The sequence below is a fragment of the Hyla sarda genome, chromosome 7 (genome assembly GCF_029499605.1).
Source record: "Hyla sarda isolate aHylSar1 chromosome 7, aHylSar1.hap1, whole genome shotgun sequence".
In the NCBI taxonomy this organism is placed as follows: Eukaryota; Metazoa; Chordata; class Amphibia; order Anura; family Hylidae; genus Hyla; species Hyla sarda.
In genome coordinates this window covers 114,815,574-114,836,419 of record NC_079195.1, presented here as the reverse complement: position 1 = coordinate 114,836,419, position 20,846 = coordinate 114,815,574, and the positions used below count along the sequence as shown (strand labels likewise).

General features: G+C 41.9%; 2 protein-coding genes across 3 annotated transcripts in view; one reads left to right on the top strand and one right to left on the bottom strand.

Moving 5' to 3' along the window:
* LOC130282344 (ropporin-1-like) overlaps positions 1-10,080 on the bottom strand; it is a 90,834-nt gene extending 80,754 nt beyond the window's left edge. Inside the window, exon 1 of the mRNA XM_056530491.1 lies at positions 9,966-10,080. The gene's annotated coding sequence lies outside the window, so the exon portion shown is untranslated. The remainder of the gene's footprint in view (positions 1-9,965) is intronic.
* LRRC20 (leucine rich repeat containing 20) overlaps positions 1-20,846 on the top strand; it is a 787,843-nt gene that overhangs the window by 527,137 nt on the left and 239,860 nt on the right. The window lies entirely within an intron of this gene.

Sequence of the window (20,846 nt, the reverse complement as noted above, 5' to 3'; positions counted from 1 at the left end):
CTCCTCGCTGTCCAATCGCTGAATGACTGCTCAGTGTCTGAGATCCAGGCATGAGCAGTCAAGCAGCAGAATCATAGATCAATGGTTTCCTATGAGAAACCATTGATCAATGTAAAAGATCAGTGTGGGCAGTGTTATAGCCCCCTATTGCATTGCAAAAAAAAAAAAAAACTTTTCCCATTAAAAAAATAAAAAACTGTGTAAATAAAAATAAAAATAAACATATGTCCAAATGTCCGAATTATAAAAATATATAATTAATTAAACCACACAGTCAATGGCGTATGTGCAAAAAAAGTGTAGCGCATTTTTGTTCACTTTTTACATAATGAAAAAATAAATAAAAAGTGATCAAAAAGTCAGATCAATACAAAAATGGTACCGCTAAAAACTTTTGATCACGGCGCCAAAAATGAACCCATACCACCCCGTAGGTGGAAAAATAAAAAAGTTATAGGGGTCAGAAGTTAACAATTTAAACGCATAAACTTTCCTGCATGTAGTTATGATTTTTTTCAGAAGTACAACAAAACCAAACATATATAGTGGGTATCATTTTAATTGTATGCACCTACAGAATAAAGATAAGGTGTCTTTTTTTACCGAAAAATGTACTGCGTAGAAACGGAAGCCTCCAAAATTTACAAAATGGCGTTTTTTTTTGTTTCACCGTAGATGTTTGGATGTTAGATGTTTACAAATTAGAATTGGTGGCGCAAATAATAAGCCATGCATTTTTTGGTGCAAAATTGAAAGGGTTATGAATTTTTTAAAGGTAAGGAGGAAAAAAAAGTGCAAAAACGGAAAAACGCTCAGTCCTTAAGGGGTTAAACAAGGAAAAACACGTTAAAGTGATTGTGATGGCTAATGCGTGTTCAATGTAAATGCTTTTGTGTTATGTTACAACCTGATAGAAATAATTTGTGTGCAAATAAACCCAGAAAATACACGTACATGCGCTTCAAATGGCCACATTGCATTCAAAGTTCTTTTAAATGCATATTGCTTAAATACAGGTCAGTTCGCTGTTGCTGGGTTTTGTAGTTATTTGCATGTGATACTTGTTATGGGCTGCAATACTGCTGGCTGGGATTTGTAGTACACAATCAGACAGCAGGTCCCTGAGATCAGACTACAGATTAATACTGTGCTCCGTTTGCTGTGGAATTTTATAGCATAGAATTTGTGCTCAAGTAGTTGTGGATTTGGGGAACTGTATAAATCACAGTTTGCCCTCAGCTTGCTGTGGGTTTGTGGAATTGTATAGGTAAGGCTACATTCACATCTCGTTTTTGCAATACGGTTCCCGTATCCGGTTTCAGTGAAAACAACGTATGGAACCGTATTGCAAACCGTATGTATAGACATTTCATAGAAAACCATATGCCAATCGCAGCATCCGGTTATGTACGTTTTGTATCATTTACGGTTTTATCCATTTTTTTCCCATACACAAAACCATTGTCTACTACGGTTTTATGTCTGGGTGAAAAACCAGATACAACCCGCATAAGTTTTTTTTTTTAAATGGTGGTCTATGGGAACCGTACTGAACCGTATGTGCGTACAGTTCCATCCAGTATGCACAATACGGTTTTGCAGTTTGCACATGCGCAGTGCATGCCGAAAGTTCTTCCCACAAATAGAACTTAATTTAATTAAGGACAAATATAAAACCGCATCCGTTTTTTTTAGACGTCTTAAACCGTACAGAGGTATATACAGTTGTATATGGTTCGGTCCGGTTTTGAGACATACATTTTTTTTTTTTACAAAAAACCTGATACGGGATCCGTCTTGCAAAAAACGAGATGTGAATGCATCCTTAGACTATAAGAAGGCTTTCTGGTTTCTGCTTATAGACTATAAGAAGGCTTTCTACTTTCACACTGTCTCTCTCCAGAATACTGGCTGCACATAATGGGGCTCTAACTGTGTCACAAACCTATCCCCTTTTCTGTCACTTGTTGGCTTAGAAGCTGACTGACTAGCAAATCATTGTGTAAACTGGGGTCATCATTAGTGTTGAGCGGCATAGGCCATATTCGAATTCGCGAATATTCGCGAATATATGGACGAATATTCGTCATATATTCGCGAATATTCGCATATTCGTTATATCCTCGTTTTATTTTCGCACATGCGAAAATTCGCGTATGCGAAAATTAGCATATACAAAATTAGCATACACGAAAATTCGTATATGCGAAAATTAGCATATGCTAATCTTCGCATATGCGAATTCTCGCGCGCCAGTCTCGCACAGTAGTATTACAGCCTTCTTTACACCACACAAGCTGGAAGCAGAGAGGGGTGATCACTGTGATGTGTACTGTGAAAAAAAAACAAAAAACGAATATTCGTAATTACGAATATATAGCGCTATATTCGCGAAATTCGCGAATTCGCGAATATGCGATATTCGCGAATAATATTCGAATTGCGAATATTCGCGAGCAACACTAGTCATCATGTGATTACTGCAAAGTTTGCTGGGCTACTCTGACATCTCATTACCCCAGTACGTTCTCCTTACCTCTAGGCACCGAAAACACCATTTGTTCCTCAGCCCTTCTGTTATTATTGTGCACACTGCCTGGTTCCCACAAGATGAACCAGGAAATGTTCGAAAGTTGTGCAAGCCACAACCACCCCGAAATGTTGTTGGAATCCATGTTCGCGGAGCTCAGCTCACTCATCTCTATTTATTATATAGCCTATTGGATTAGGAAGTCATCATTGATGACCATTGTGTAAAAGGGCTGTTATAAAGAATGTACTGCTGCCAGTGATGCAGGAAAACATCTCTATGTTTATTTCTTAGTTTACTCGTTGATTTCAAGCATTGTTTTTTTTCATGCTGTTTTGGATAATTTTGACTAACAGCATGTGATAATGTTCATGACAACTGTTGTTCCTGTTGCTCTACTTTTCGGATGGGAATGCTTCAGACATTACTGATTTCTGTGTGGTAGCAGCTTTTAAATGATCATTCATGTTCTAAATATATTTCCAAACTGAACATTCAGATATATAGGGGGAGATTCATCAAAACTTGTGTAGAAGACAAAACAACCATTTGCCCATAGCAACCAATTTTACATTTTTGAAAAAGCCTTTGAAAAAAAAATAAAAACTGATATGATTTGTTACTATAGGAAACAAGACTGGTATTGATGAATCTCCCTCATAATATGCGAATGCATCAGACTTCATCAGGACATTGTATGTGCTGCAACAAACAATGCCATAGTTAGGGATGTGAATCAACTCTGACAAATCCGAATTTGAATATCACTGCGATTTGATTTCACAAATCGCTTAATTAACCCCTTAAGGACTCAGCGTTTTTCCGTTTTTGCATTTTCATTTTTTCCTCATCACATTCTAAAAATCATAACGCTTTCAATTTTGCACATAAAATTACATATTATGGCTTTTTTTTTTGCGCCACCAATTCTACTTTGCAGTGACATTAGTAATTTTACCAAAAAATCCATGGCGAAACGGAAAAAAACTTTCATTGTGCGACAAAATTGAATAAAAAATTTCATTTTGTGAATTTGGGGGGCTTCCGTTTCTACGCAGTGCATTTTTGGGTAAAAATGACACCTTATCTTTATTCTGTAGGTCCATACGGTTAAAATGATACCCTATATATATAGGTTGGATATTGTCGTACTTCTGAAAAAAATCATAACTACATGCAGGAAAAATGTATACGTTTAAAATTGTCATCTTCTGATCATCACTAGATCCCAAGCTTTCGCCTACGATAACATCATATACCAATTCCCCATTTGTGAATACCAAATCCAAAATGGCCTCCATCCGGGTTGGCTCCTCAATCACTTGTTGTAGAGATAATCCCAGTAGGAAATTTAGAATATCTGTACTCCTGGCAGAACTAGCTATTTTGGTTTTCCAGTTCCAGATTGAAGTCTCCCATAATGATAACTTCTCCTTTCATTGTCATTTTAGCTATTTCCTCAACTAGTAGATCATCTAATTATTTAACTTGGCCAGCTGGTCTATATACCACACCTACACGAGTTACTGCATGATTATCAAAACTGCAACGTAACCCACACTGACTCTATGTTGGCCTCACTAACTTGTATTAGGTTAGATTTTATGCTATCTTTCACATACAGGGCCACTCCTCCTCCTTTCTTGCCTTCCCTGTATGTACCCTCGTATGGTTATGTCCAAGTCATTACTTTAATTAAACCATGTCTCAGTAACAGCCACTAAATCTACCTTCTCAGATGCCATTATTGACCCAAGTTCGTTGATTTTATTACCTAAACTGCAAGCATTTATAGAAATAGAGCTTGTAATTTCTTAACTTCTGTGCTACTGACATGTTCTGGCATTGTTTCAGGGGCAATTGGACTCTTTTCACTCTTTTATCCCCCCCCCCCCTTCCTAGTTTAAATACTCCTTAGCAAATTCTTGCTGCTTTTCTTGCTTAACAATATTAAGAATACGTCTTCTATCTCTTCTAGCAGTAGCACCAAAGAGACATCTCACTCACCCATTTTCCTTAAGCTCCACACTTCTTACGATCGAATCACCCAGCAACAGCTGCTTCCTTTCAGACTTCCCCTTATCTTTTTTGCCCTTGGCTGCAGTCTTGCATACATTAGACATAGGAGTCGATGGTTTCTCACCCTCTGTACTTGAGCCATTTTCCATGTTGCCCTTACATTCTGAGAGTGCTGCAAATGAATTAAGGAGAACACACAGACTGTGGGACATGTCTTCTATCCACAACTCTAAATCTTTCAGAACCTTCAGTAACAAATCTGCCATTTCTAGGGGTCCTCTGTGGCAGAGGCATTGCAGCAGTCCCAGCCTGAGTTTAACAGATAATTTAAACATCTCAGATTTCAAAAATGCTACAGATCTGACAGCATCCAAACCTTCAAAGAGGTCACTATATGGTCTCATAATGCTGCCACCACCTCCAGGCTGTGTCATTCAGCCACTATATGGTCTCCTCATGCTTCCACCACCTCCAGGCTGTGTCATTCAGCCACTATATGGTCTCCTCTTGCTGCTGCCAACTCCAGGCTGTGTCATTCTGCCAGATTGTGGTCTACTCGTGCTGCTTCCACCTCCAGGCTGTGTCACTGTGCTACCATGTGATCTCCTCATGCTGCTGGCACATTAAAACTTATGTTCATCTGTTTGAAATCTTCAATTTAAATGTGAAAACATTTCTTAAATCTTTTCAATTGTGAGGCCCTATGGTCTCGTCGCTATTGCCAACTCTAGGCTGGGTAATTCAGCCACTATATGGTCTCCTCACGCTGCCGCCACCTCCACACTGTGTCATTCAGCCACTATATGGTCTCCTCATGCTTCCACCACCACCAGGCTGTGTCATTCAGCCACTATATGGTCTCTTCATGCTGCCGCCACCTCCAGGCTGTGTAATTCTGCCACCATATGACCATATGGTCTCCTCATACTGATGCCACCTCCAGGCTCTGTCCTTGTGCTGCTCTGCAAAGTGATATTGAGGCTCTCTGTAGCCCAGAAATAGCAATTTTTAATAGCGATTCACCGTGAATAAAATCAGACCAAACCAAATTTGTTCGGAAAATTCGGCCAATCAGGCGAATAACATTTTTCAAAAATTTGCTCATCTCTAGCCATAATTCTAGTCAACATCAGGACCCTGTACGTGCCAGGCTTTACACAGGATGTATTTTGCTGACTATTATCAGGAGGTGGACCTTATGTGGTAGACCAGGCCATGTTGGCTCAGCAGTTGCTTGGAGGAGGCTACAATCTGATTCTTGGAGTCTAAGAAACAAACTACGTTCACACATACAGTATCCTGCACAGATTTGAGGCGCATGATTTTCTGATCATGAATTTTTTCTAAATATTATTAAATAAGATATTTATTCCCAGAAACTTTGAAGTATGGGTTGTGTATTAGATGGTTGGGAGTGTGGGGGGGGGGGGGTGGAGATCTTCTAGCACTGCTCAATACACCTGCGCAGCTTCATGAATGCTGGGAGGAAGTGATCTGTCATAAATACCTCTTTGGGCACCTGCACAGCAGTCAAGGAAGAAAAGAAGAATCTTCCAAAAGGCACATCTCCTGCATGCAGAACAGGTTTAAGACTAGTTGTGCCCTGTGCAAAATTTAAAGTAGGGCTCCAAATGCTAAAATATTTCACACAACAGAGTCACATACCATATACTATGGTAAGTCATTATAGTCAGACTATATAGTTCCCATATGCTACCACCCACCAGTTACACTACCATTACCAATTTACAGTGACTAATAACATTATACTTTTACTGAATAAAAATCTAATATATCAAGATCAACATGACCTCCATAAAGAAAGACACACATGCAGCTAATATCAGTCTCGTGAACTGGGGCATCAAGTCTGAAGTCCCATGCTCAGATCCCCAGGGGGCTGCTGGTTTGGCATTCCTTGCCCGAAGCAGGGCTAAATATTAGCAAAAACTTACCTGCTTGGAGTCTGGAATTACATGTCCCAGCTGTCAGGCAATATGAATTTCATAACCCTAAGGCCTTACATGGGTTAGCTTGCCTAGTTCTTTAATGAAGAACAGATTTTCTATGTTTAATATTTATTTTTAAACATTTTTATTTCCAGTTTTTATTGATTTTTTTTGATGGTATGAGATGATCAATTTTCTTGAGCATTTATTTTCTAAATGTCTTGATGGCTGAAGGGATTCAATAAATGCAGTATCCTCTGGATGCTTCATGAGTGATTAAATAGGATAGGCCATACACATTGATTGTGAGGGTCCACCACTCCAGAGAACAATATTGATTTAGTCTTTTTTGTGGAACTGACACTTATCTATTATATATGACTTTTACAACACCTATTGGAAGGAATGTGGAGAGATCTTAATGCACAACAATCTCATCTTCTCCCCTCTCACGATATATTAATTGTGTTTTTTTGAAAGTCCAATTTAAAGAGGAACCGTGGTAAATTCCACCCAAAAATCTTGGTTTTAAGTTAATCAAATATCTATAAGTTCCCTGATCACACACCTTTTATATATTTTTTAGATGCCCTTCCATTCCTGAGAGATGTGGATTTATAGTTTGTCAAACAATTCAGGGAATCAGTCAGATGAATGTGAACTTTATTTTAAAAGTGGGAGGGCATATCAGGTAATGGGTCAGATTATACAGTTGGCGGGGGGGGGGGGGTGGTGGTGTGCTGGGATTTGGGCTGTGTGAATGTTGTACAATGAGGGGTGTGTATATCTAATAAATGCCCACTGACAGTATAATTTGTTTGTTTCCTTTATATGTGAATGGTTCAAATGGCAAGTCATAATGTTCCCAATAACATTTTTTGGTATTTTTTTCATTGATATTGCATGAGAAATAATTGTCTGCTTCTATTTCTCAGCATTGAGAACAACCAATCCAATTGCTGAATGGCAGCCTCAGACTTGCAAGGAACCTCCAGCTTTCTTGACTATTGCCTTTGAAAAACTCATTATTGTACTGCTTTCCAGCTCTTTAGCTAATAAACTACTTTTTCTAACAGTCAAGTATAAAAAAAAAAGTCAAATATTAAAAAGAAATTGTGCATAGTTGGGTCACTTTGCCTTGTTTCCACATGAAAGCTATGGCTTTTTGGTCATAATTCTTCTATATAAACGACTTTTGGACAGACTTCTCCAAACAGTAGATGGGTGTACCTGGGTCCCTCAGGTTTCTTCCTGCACTGAGCTCATGCATGTTTGGACATATTCTGATTTTAAAGGGAAGTATCATGTGTCTTTCATTTTCTGCACTAAGATTCCTTAGCTGACCATTTCCCTCAACATTGTCCTGTTGAGTACACAACATTGTTTGTTTCTTAATTTTTTCCATGTCAGGAACAGTCCAGAGTAGGAGCAAATCCCCATTGCAAACCTCTTCTACTCTGGACAGTTCCTGACATGGACAGAGTTGTCCGCAGAGAGCACTGTGGTCAGGCAGAAAGGAAATTCAAAAAGAAAATAACTTCCTGTGGAGCATACAACAGCTGATAAGTACTGGAAGGATTAAGATTTCTAAATAGAAGTAATTTAAAAATATGTTTAACTTTCTGGCACCAGTTGATTATAATTTTTTTTCCCAGTGGATTTCTCCTTTAATGTTTGGTCCTTAACCCCTTCCCAACCACGTGAATTTTGACTCTTGGCTTACATTTTCTTGCTCATATTCTGACCATGACCAGCTTTTGCCCCGAATTAAAAACTGCAGTAAATCACAATTTTTTATCTGGGTCAAATGCCAAATATTGGAAAAAGGAGTTGACCAGTGTCCCTATCTGACTCAGTTTGGCTCATTAAAATGAATAGGGTACAGCAGTGATCCAGATGCACAAATCATGGTGGGCATGCACCCTTACATCCAGAATTATACTCCAGAGCTGCACTCACTATTCTGAGGGGATAAGGAGGCCTAGGGAAAGCATATGGAGTAAAGAAAGCATATACATTTGAAATAACATCAATAATATTAATTACAATCATGTCTCTAATATATGGGAGGGCACAATTTATTTAAATTGGCTGCCGAGGGTTACTCTGGCATAAAAAAAAAGGTTTGGAACCTCTGGATTAGGAGAATAGTGTGCCTTCTTCAGAAGACCATTAAACTGTCATATGGAGTCTTACAGGCCATGCAATGCTTCATTGGAATAATGGATGCAAAGTAACTCATTTCCAGTAAGAAAAGAACTTGTTATACTGTATTGTTATTTAAAAATCCACTCAATCAAATAATTTGTATTATTATTAATAACAATAAGTAACTATTGAATGTATTATTAGGTAACTTTCCTAATGATTTTTTGCAGTTATTTACAATTAATTTTCTGCTGAAGCAGGAAAAACATGCAAATATTGTCTATATTGTCACTTGGAATTAAGATAATTATATCATAATTGCTAATTGTTCCCATCCTCTTCTTTTTCCCTGTGCCTGGCATTTCTTATACTCAATTTGCAATCAGCCATTTAGTGTGCCTAACTGTTCCAATTAGTAGTATAAATTACACCAATGGTACCTTATCATTAAAATAACATTACACTTTTCATAGTACTCATACATAGACTTGGAGACCTCTTTAATGAGGATCAGCAAACCAACTATAAACCTACTGCAAAATGAGTGATAATAATGCATAAAAGTTACCATTGTGTCAATTGTTAACATTATACAGACCGACAGCCATAGATTGCATAATTGGAAGGTTGTACTTAAAATTACCATCCTTGAAAGCAGGTTCAATTGAATTTAAATGGTGAATGAATATAAGCAGGTACAATATAGGTAGCTCAACAATGGCTGGGGGTAAGTTACACGAGAACTAGTAATAAGCTGTATACTCTATGCAGCCTTTAATATGCAAATGTTGAAAAAAGGGAGTGTCCTGTTCTCTAGTGAAACTAATGGAACATGTGTGGTAATGCAATCACAAATATATAATGGAATGTAGGTCCAATCAAGAAGTTTGAATAAAATATGTTATTTAATTACTGGATATATTCAACCGCTTAGGGACGCAGGGCGTACAGGTATGCCCTAACACCCTGGTACTTAAGGACCCAGGGCGTACCTATACGCCCCTGGGAATTTTGGTCCCCGTCGGGCGGGGACCAGACCGGGATGTCTGCTAATTATATCTATCAGCAGGCACCCTGTGCAAACCCTTGGGGGGTCCTGAGACCAATTCAGACCGGCGATTCTGGGGCAATCGGGTATCTGGTGACCCGGTGACCAAGAATAATAGAGTGAATGGGGCTACCGAGACAGCCCCATTCACCCTTACCCAGCAGGGGTGCCACCTCACGATCACGGGATTGATCGGTCGGAACTACCGACCAATCACTGTCCTGCTGGGTGGTGATCGTGGCAGATATCGGGGCCGGCGGAGGTCTTTTACCTCTCCCTGGTCCAGCGGGGGTGCCCTCAGGAACAGTGGCGGCGGGCCTGGTTGCAGGAGTGGTGGCAGCAGCAGCAGAGGTCCCGGCGGCAGGATACAGCAGGAGGTGAGGCCTGCTGTTGCTTAGCAACAACTCTCAGCATGCACTGCCAAAGGGCATGCTGGGAGTTGTAGTTTTGCAACAACTGGAGTTCTAACTACAACTCCCAGCATGCCCTTTGGTAGTCTGTGCATGCTGGGGGTTGTAGTTATGCAACAGCAGGAGGCACATTTTTTCTATGAAAAAGTGCATTCCGCATTCAGCTGTTGCATAACTACAACTCCCAGCATGTACAGACTACCAAAGGGCATACTGACAGTTGTAGCAGTGTGTCTCCAGCTGTTGCAAAACTACAACATCTCAGCTTGCCCTTCGACTGTCAATGCATGCTGAGTGTTGCAGTTTTGCAACAGCTGGAGACACATTGGTTGTGAAACAGAGTTTGTGTCCTTATTCAGTGTTTGGCAACCAGTGTGCCTCCAGCTGTTGCAAAACTACATCTCCCAGAATGCACTGAGAGACTATACATGCTTAGAGTTCTAGTTTTACCACAGCTGGAGGCACAATGGTAGCGAAACACTGAGTTAAGTAACAAACTCTGTGTTGCGCAACCGATGTGCCTCCAGCTGTCGCATAACTACAACTCCCAGCATGTATGGTCTGTCAGTGCATGCTGGAAGTTGTTGTTTTGCAACAGCTTTGGGACCACATATGGGATATGGGATTTAGGACCACAAATTTTGGGGGCTTTTTCTCCTTTTACCCCTTATGAAAAGGTAAAGTTGGGGTCTACACCAGCATGTTAGTGTAAAAAAAACAACATTTTGTGAAAGGAAAAATAGACCCCCAAAATTTATAACGCAATCTCTCCTGAGTATGGAACTACCCCATATGTGGGTGTGAAGTGATCTGTGGGCGCACAACATGGCTCAGAAGTGAGAGCGCACCATGTATATTTGAGGTCTAAATTGGTGATTTGCACAGGGGTGGCTGATTTTACAGTGGTTCTGTCATAAACGCAAAACAATAAATACCCACATGTGACCCCACTTTGGAAACTATACCCCTACGGAATGTAACAATGAGTATAGTGAGCCTTAACACCCCACAGTTGTTTGACAAGTTTTCTTTAACCCCTTAAGGACTCAGGGTTTTTCCGTTTTTGCACTTTCGTTTTTTCCTCCTTACCTTTTAAAAATCCTAACCCTTTCAATTTTCCACCTAAAAATCCATATTATGGCTTATTTTTTGCATCGCCAATTCTAGTTTGCAGTGACATTAGTAATTTTACCCAAAAATGCACGGCAAAACGGAAAAAAAAATCATTGTGCGACAAAATCGAAAAAAAAACGCCATTTTGTAACTTTTGGGGGCTTCCGTTTCTACGCAGTGCATATTTCGGTAAAAATTACACCTTATCATTATTCTGTAGGTCCATACGGTTAAAATGATACCCTACTTATATAGGTTTGTTTTTGTCGCACTTCTGGAAAAAATCATAACTACATACAGGAAAATTTATACGTTTAAAAATGTCATCTTCTGATCCCTATAACTTTTTTATTTTTCCATGTACGGGGCGGTATGAGGACTCATTTTTTGCGCCCTGATCTGAAGTTATTATTGGTATGATTTTTGTTTTGATCTGACTTTTTGATCACTTTTTATTCATTTTTTAATGTTATAAAAAGTTACCAAAATACGCTTTTTTGGACTTTGGAATTTTTTTGCGCGTACGCCATTGACCATATGGCTTAATTAATGATATATTTTTATAGTTCGGACATTTACGCACGCGGCGATACCACATATGTTTATTTTTATTTTATTTTACACTGTTTTTTTTTTTTTATGGGAAAAGGGGGGTGATTCAAACTTTTATTAGGGAAGGGGTTAAATGACCTTTATTAATACTTTTTTTTTACTTTTTTTTTGCAGTGTTATAGGTCCCATAGGGACCTATAACACTGCACACACTGATCTCTCATCCTGATCACAGGCGTGTATTAACACGCCTGTGATCAGCATTATCGGCGCTTGACTGCTCCTGCCTGGATCTCAGGCACGGAGCAGTCATTCGTCGATCGGACACCGAGGAGGCAGGTAAGAGCCCTCCCGGTGTCCGATCAGCTGTTCGGGACGCCGCGATTTCACCGCGGCGGTCCCGAACAGCCCGACTGAGCAGCCGGGATACTTTCAGTTTCACTTTAGAAGCAGCGGTCAGCTTTGACCGCCGCTTCTAAAGGGTTAATACCGCACATCGCCGCGATCGGCAATGTGTGGTATTAGCCGCGGGTCCCGGCCGTTGATTAGCGCCGGGACCCACGCGATATGATGCGGGATCGCGGCGCGATCCCGCTTCATATCGCGGGAGCCGGCGCAGGACGTAAATATACGTCCTGCGTCGTTAAGGGGTTAAAGTTGGATGTGAAAATGCTGGTGTTACCCTAATTTCACCCAAAATTTTTCATTTTCACAAGGGAGAATAGGAAAAAAGCCCCCCAAAATGTGTTACTCCGTTTCTTCTGAGTAAGAACATAGCCCATATGTGGATGCAAAGTGCTCTGCGGGTGATTGGGATTGGGATTTTGGAGAGAGAATGTGTCCGAAATTGAAGGCCATGTATGTTTACAAAGCCCCCATAGTGCAAGAACAGTGGACCCCCCCCCCCCCCACATGTGACCCCATTTTGGAAAATACACCCCTCACAGAATTTAATAAGGGGTACAGTGAGCATTTACACCCTAAAGGTGTCTGACAGATTTTTGGAACAGTGGTGTGTGAAAATGAAAAATGAAATTTTTCATTTGCAGGGCCCACTGTTCCAAAGATCTGTCAAATGCCAGTGTGGTTACAATTTTTGGGAGGCTTTTTCTCCTATTACCCCTTGTGAAAATGAAAAAATGTAGGGTAACACCAGCATTTTAGTGCATTTGACATCCACACATGGGGTATTTCCATACTCAGAAGAGATGGGGTTACACATTTTTGGGGGCATTTTCTCCTATTACCCCTTGTAAAAATGTAAAATTTGGGGGAAATCTAGCATTTTATAAAAAAAAAAATAAAATAATATTTACATATCCAACTTTAACAAAAAGTCGTCAAACTACTGTGGGGTGTTAAGGCTCACTGTACCCCTTGTTACGTACCTTGAGGGGTGTAGTTTCCAAAATAGTATGCCATGCGGGGGGGAGGGGGTGCTTTGCTCTTCTGACACCATAGGGACTTCTTAAATGTGACATGCCCCCCAAAAACCATTTCAGATAAACTCACTCTCCAAAATCCCATTGTCGCTCCTTCTGAGCCCTCTAGTGCACCTACAGAGCACTTTACATACACATATGAGGTATTTCCTTACTCGAGAGAAATTGGGTTACAAATTTTAGGAAGATTCCTCTCTTTTTACCCCTTGTAAAAATTTTAATCCTTCAATTTGCTGCTATTCCTGTGAAACACCTAAAGGGTTAACAAACTGTTTGAATTTTATTTTGAATACTTTGAGTGGTACAGTTTTTATAATGGGGTCATTTATGGGGTATTTCTAATAAGACGACCCCTCAAATCCCCTTCAAATCTGAACTGGTCCCTGAAAAATTTTGATTTTGAAAATGTTGTGAAAAATTGGAAAATTGCTGCTGAACTTTGAAGCCCTCTGATGTCTTCCAAAAGTAAAAACATGGCAACTTTATGATGCAAATATAAAGTAGACATATTGTGTATATGAATCAATATATAATTTATTTGGGATGTCCATTTTCCTTGTAAGCAGAAAGCTTCAAAGTTAAAATATTTTCATCAAATTTTGGCATTTTTCACCAACAAATGATGCAAGTATCGACAAAATTTTACCACTAACATAAAGTTGAATATGTCACGAAAAAACTGTCTAGGAATCAGACTGAAAAGTAAAAGCATCCCAGAGTTATTAATGCTTAAAGTGTCAGTGGTCAGATGTGCAAAAAATGGCCGGGTCCTTAAAGGGGTACTCCGGTGAAAACAAAGAGATAGCATGCACTCACCGCTGGTAAGCTGCTACGGGCTCTGAGTCCGGGATCGCCACGGCATGTATCGAGACGATAAGGGGCGCTCAGAGGCTACGCCGGCTGTTTCGCACGTAGGAACGTCCTTCTTCTGGCCTCCGGAAGAAGGATGTTCCTACGTCCGAAACAGCCGGTGTTGCCTTTTGAGCGCCCCTTATTGTCTCCATACATGCCGTGGTGATCCCGGACTCGGAGCCCGTAGCAGCTTACCAGCGGTGAGTGCATACTACCTCTTTGTTTCTGCATATATTGATACTTTACCTAGTGTGTGCACCCCGCAGGTGCTAAGTACATATTGAAGTGAGTCCGGACGCTCCTAACAGTTACCTCGCGGTATCGTAAGTTTGCCTTTTCCACTTATTTGGTTTGCTACCTGGTGTGCTCTCTCCTTCTTGGAGTTTCTATGGATATTTGTAAATTACTTCTATTAAAAAATCTTATTCCTTCCTGTACTTATTAGCTGCTGAATACTACAGAGGAAAGCATTTTCTTTTTGGAATGCTCTCTGATGACATCACAAGCACAGTTCTCTCTGCTGACGTTATTATAATAATGCTTTATTTATTGTTGTCCTTAGTAGGATTTGAACCCCAGTCCCCAGCACTGCAAGGCAGCAGTGCTAACCACTGAGCCACCATGCTGCCCTTAGCATACATCTGCTATGCATGGTTGCTAAAATGGAAAGAGATATCAGCAGAGAGCACTGTGCTCGTGATGTCATCAGTGTTCCAAAAAGAAAGGAAATTACTCTTTAGCATTCAGCAGCTAATAAGTACTGGAAGGATTAAGATTTTTTAATAGAAGTAATTTACAAATATGTTTAACTTTCTGCCACCAGTTGATTTAAAAGAAAAAAAGGTTTTCACCGGAGTACCCCTTTAAGGTGAAAATGGGCTGGTTCCTTAAAGGGTTAAATGCATAGATATTGGGTTAGTAAATATTACTATAAAACAATTGTAATTTTGGAGCCAACTGCAGAGACCATGCAGTTGCTCACAAGGAGTGTTCCAATAGTAATAATAAAACAAATAAAACAAAGTTCAAATGTGCATAATGTAAAACACACTGTAGCAGCGAAGGAAATATGGTCCCTATTTGTATATAAATTATCTCTATATAGAGCGCTATGATATAGCAGATATTGCATAAGTTCTTACGGTCCCTGTTAAAAGAAATATATATGTTGCATCATATAGTGCCACTTATCCTCTGATATGGTTCCTGTTGGGAGAAAAAAATATATACTAGGCAACACTGGGCATTGTGTGCCGATTCAAAGTCCTTCTGTGGAAGTAATTGCTTCTATGAAGTTATTATCGATCTCCGTTCATGTGGAGTAAATGGAGGAAACAATGTGGAGCTGTGCACCTCTCACCAGTTTCTGATCTCTGGCTTTCCCTGGTCAAAAACTATGGCCTGTAAGTTTAACTTCTGTTGTGGGTAACACTTGTGAGTTCTGTCAGGTAAGTCTGATCCCTTACATGGTTTATAGCTGGACTTTTCTAAGGCATTTGATACTGTGCCACACAAAAGGTAAGTACATAAAATGAAGAAGCTGTGACCTGGAGAGGATATATGTACGGTATTTTTCGCCGTATAAGACGCACTTTTTCTTCCCCAAAACTGGGAGGGGAAAAGTCGGTGCGTCTTATATGCCTATTGCGGCGGTCCCTGCGGCTAATACAGGACATCACCGATCGCGGTGATGCCCTGTATTAACCCTTCAGACGCGGCGATCAAAGCTGACCGCCGCGTCTGAAGGGAAAGTGACACTAACCCGGCTGTTCAGTCGGGCTGTTTGGGACCGCCGCGATTTCACCGCGGCGGTTCCGAACAGCCTAACTGAATAGCCGGGTTAGTGCTTACAGGACACCGGGAGGGACTTTACCTGCTTCCTCGGTATCTTCTCCGTTCAGGGATCCCCTGTATGGCCGGCGCTCTCCTTCCTCATCATCACGTTGTCGCGTACGTGCGTCGGCGTGCGTAACGGCGCGATGGCGGCGACGGAGAGAAAGGATACCCGGCCGGCAGCAGAGACGTTCCGGAGCGACGGGGACACGGCGACAGCGATGGAGCGACATCCAGGGCAGCGGAGACGGGTCCGGAGCGCTGGGGACACGTGAGTATAACCTCCTATCCAGTGGTCTTCAATTTGCGGACCTCCAGATGTTGCAAAACTACAACTCCCAGCATGCCCGGACAGCCAATGGCTGTCCGGGCATGCTGGGAGTTGTAGTTTTGCAACATCTGGAGGTCCGCAGGTTGAAGACCACTATTGGGTTCAAAATCTTTATTTTTTTAGATTTTGCACCTATAAATTGCGTCTTATACGCCGGTGCGTCCTATAGGGCGAAAAATACGGTAAATGTTTTTTTGCTGGTGAGTAATGGGAAGCAGAAAGTGGGTGACAGTTACTAGTGGGGTACTGCAGGGGTCAGTCCACTTGTCCACCAGAAATGGGGAATGAAGTTTAATGTGGATAAATGTAAAGTTATGCACTTTGGCCATGTAAAAAATGTACAATATGGGCTAAATAATAAAACATTAGGTAAAACTACTGCAAAAGGGACATGGGGTTACTGGTGGACAGTAAACTCTACTTTAGGGACCAGTGCCAGGCAGCAGCTGCCAAGGCTAACAAAATCATGAGATGCATCAAGAGAGCCATAGTGGCTTGTGAGAGGAACATAGCTTTGGCTGTATAAATGCCTGTATAAATCACTAGTCAGACCGCACATGGAATTGTGTCCAATTTGTGTATAAGACGAACATGGCTGAACTGGAGAGGGTGCAGAGGAGGGCAACAAAGATAATTAAAGGGGTACTCCGCTAAAAAAAATTTTTTTTAAATCAACTGATGCCAGAAAGTTAAACAGATTTATAAATTACTTCTGTTTAAAAATCTTAATTCTTCTAGTACTTATCCGCTGCTATATGAACCACAGGAAGTTCTTTTCTTTTTTCTTCTGTCTGACCACAGTGCTCTCTGCTGACACTCTTTTTTATTATAAAAGTACAAAACACAAAACAAGTTCATTTCACTGTAACAAAATTAACAAAACTTAACATAAAAACAAACTATCCGTCTCAAAATAACAACTTAAACCTTCCTAACCGGCCAGCCCAGATAAACCAAAAATAAATGAATAAATAAATCATTACCTACTATAGTCCAACACACACACACACACACATACCTAATGAACATAAATAAAGCTTTCCTCGCTTGGATCAAAAACTAAAAATATCCAAACTAGGAAACATAACCACACTCCCCCCCCCCCCCCCCCCCTAAAAACAAAAATATGGCTAGCTGCCTTAACAAAAATAATATAATACTATAATAACTGAAAACTGGTCCGACTGCCTTTCTCTCAAAATAATTATGACATTATATAAATAATAATTAAAAAAAAAAAAAAAAAAAAAAAAATTTAAATAAAAATACAAAAAAAAATTCCCACTATACATAAAACCATACAGAATATACATACCAAAAAAAAAAAAAAAAATACATTTATAACACAGAAAAACAACCTATACTAAACTATCCCACCACCCCCTCTGGACATGGGTCAGAGTCCATAGGTCACAGTTTTTGTCCACAACTGACCCATACCAGACCCCCAAAATAGTACCCAATGCAACAGTCCAGTCCTGGGTACACACCACCACCACCACCACCCCCCCCCCCAAAAAAGAAACCCCACCCAACCTAAAATACACCCCTACCCACCTAATGTAAACAGAACAATATATACAAAACAATATATACATACTCTACAACAAAGCAATATTAACAGTACAATACACCAAAACCACAAGGCCCAAGTTTGGTTGCCTGCAAGCCCTTTACAATCCATCCATAGAAAACAAAACAAAAGGCTAAGGTGACATGCATAGCCCCCCACCAGGAAGAAGGATGGCAATCCTGATAAAATTAAATTTAAATTCCTCTCCCTATCAACCTCTAACCCTATCACTATCCCTTCATTAAACTGACCCTATACTCACCCTAAGATATATACACTATCCCTGGCCAAAATAAGGTACTTCACCTTAAGGGCCTAGTACCTAGGGCACATCAAAAGAAAAACCTCTCCATAGGAGAGAAGCCCTACTGGTACCAAGACTGCCATACTCCAAAGACCTGATCTTCCCGAGGTCACCAGTGATGTTCCTACAGACCTCCACCTCGGAGAGGACTTTCTGTTGGGTCGATACTAAGCACCGTGCATTCCACGTGTAGTACCTAACCACTAAACTAACTAAGAATAAAGTGCCCCGGTCTCGGCCACCCAGGGACCTGAATGCCCCATAAGCCCACTCCGGATAGGTAAGGCCGGCAAGTTGACTCCAGTTGATGGAAGCGCCCACCCGGTTGTAAACCCCTATATTAAAGGGACAATGAAGCAGGAAGTGGTCCATGCTTTCCAGCGTGTCCCCGCACTCTTCTCGGGGACATGCCCGGTCATCAGAGTTCCTACACTTCAGGTTGTCCCTTACATATAGCTTCCCCTGAAAGCAGCGCCAGGCCAAGTCCCAAAACTTCTGGGGGATCCTTTTCATGTTCAAAAGATACAACCCCACCCTCAGATCCCGACCTGGGCAGTCCCTGAGCGCCAGAGGCTTCTGGAAGTGGGTCAACAGAACCCGTTTGTCAAGGAACTGCCTTGACTGGGTCCTGATCTCCCACACTCCCAGACCCCACCGGCGTATCGCCTTCAAAGTCGGGGTAGCGTAAGCCGGAAGATATCCATGGGGTGTACGGAGGTCCTTCACTCGCCCTCCTCTCTCCCATTCCTGGAAGAAAGGCCGAAACCATTCCCTGCAGGAGAGTACCCACGGAGAAGCCCTCTCTGACCAGAGGTTTGCGATGTTAGCTTTCAAGAAGGTGTTCGTAAAGAACACCACAGGGTTTACCATAGATAAACCCCCTAGTCTCCTCGTGCGGTACGTAACCTCCCTCTTGACTAGGTTCATCCTGTTCCCCCATAACAGTTGGAAAAACAGGCTGTAGATCCTAGTGTAGTAAGCCTCTGGCAAGATACATACACTGCCCAGATAGATAAACAAGGGGAGCAGGTATGATTTGATCAGGTGTACCCTTTCCCTGAGGGTCATAGACCAACCCTTCCACTGGTCCACCTTCTGAGCGGCATCCTGGAGCTTACCATCCCAGTTTTTGGTGGGATAATCATCTTGGCCGAATGTGATGCCTAAGACTTTTGCTGACTCTTGGGGCCCTGGAAGGGTGTCCGGGAGATCAAACGTGGGGTCTCCCCCTCCCAGCCAGAGACTCTCACACTTATCCCGGTTGATCTTAGACCCGGATACCTCCGAGTAGCGGTCCACCTCCGACATCACCACATCGACCTCCTCTCTTGAGGAGACGAAAATAGTGACATCGTCAGCGTACGCCACCACTCTCTGGGCGACATCCAGCTCCGCCAGACTCATCCCGACCCCGCCAACGGCCCACAATCTACCCTCCGGACGAAGGGATCGATTGCGAACACGTATAAAAGCGGGCTAAGAGGACAACCCTGACGGACTCCGGAACCCACCACAAAAGAGCGGCCAGACCACCCGTTCACCAGCGGGAAACTCTCTGCCCCTGCATACAAGATCTTAAGCCAATTAACAAAAGTAGTTGGTAAGCCATATCTCAGGAGGACGGACCATAGGTACTCGTGGTTCACCCGATCAAATGCTTTGGCCTGATCCAAGGACAGCAAGTACCCCTTCCAGAGACCTGCACTACTCCGCTCCACTGCCTCCCTGACACTAAGGACAGCACTTAAGGTGCTTCGGCCTGGAAAAGAGCAGTGCTGAGCCCCAGAAAGGAGCCGGGGTGCAAACTTCACCAGCCGATTAAACAATATCTTAGCCAGAAGCTTCCTGTCCGTATTGAGAAGAGCTATGGGTCTCCAATTCTCAATACGGCTAGGATCTTTACCCTTTGACAGAAGAATCAGGGCTGACCTCCTCATTGACTTTGGCAGAGTGCCCGAGGAGAGACACTCATTGAATACCTCAGTCAAGAGGGGAGCTAAAGACTCCTTAAAGGTCCTGTACCACTCGGATGTTAAGCCATCCGGACCTGGCGACTTCTTAGGGGCAAGCCCCTCGATCGCCATTCTCACTTCCTCTTCCCTGATTTCTTCTGCCAAAACATCAAGAGAGGGGTCTACCCCTGGCTCAGGAATGGTTTCAGTCAGGAAAACCGACATCCTGTCTCGATCTAGATCCTTCCTTCCCAAGAGGTGCGAGTAGAAGGATCTGACAACCTCCAAGATCCCTGATCTGAATGGTTTCAGTCAGGAAAACCGACATCCTGTCTCGATCTAGATCCTTCCTTCCCAAGAGGTGCGAGTAGAAGGATCTGACAACCTCCAAGATCCCTGATCTGGACCGATTCAGAGATCCTGTACTATCAATCAGTCCTGAAATGACTTTACTACTCACTGACATCTTACAGTTTCTGTAAGGGTCGGGCGAGCGGTACTTCCCGAAATCCCTCTCAAAAACCAAAGATGTGTGCCTATCGTACTGACACCTCATCAGCAAGGACTTCACTCTGGAGATATCCTCTCGGTTACCTCCAGTCGAGACGAGAAGCTCGAGTTTCCTCCTCAGACCCTGATACAGGCGGTACCTGTTCAGGGACCTGAGGCTCGAGAGCTGGCGGAAGAACCCCGCAACCCGCTTCTTGAATATCTCCCACCACTCTGACTTACTACTACATAGGCCCAGTAAAGGTACCTGGCTCTGAAGAAAATCCTCAAAGGACTGTCT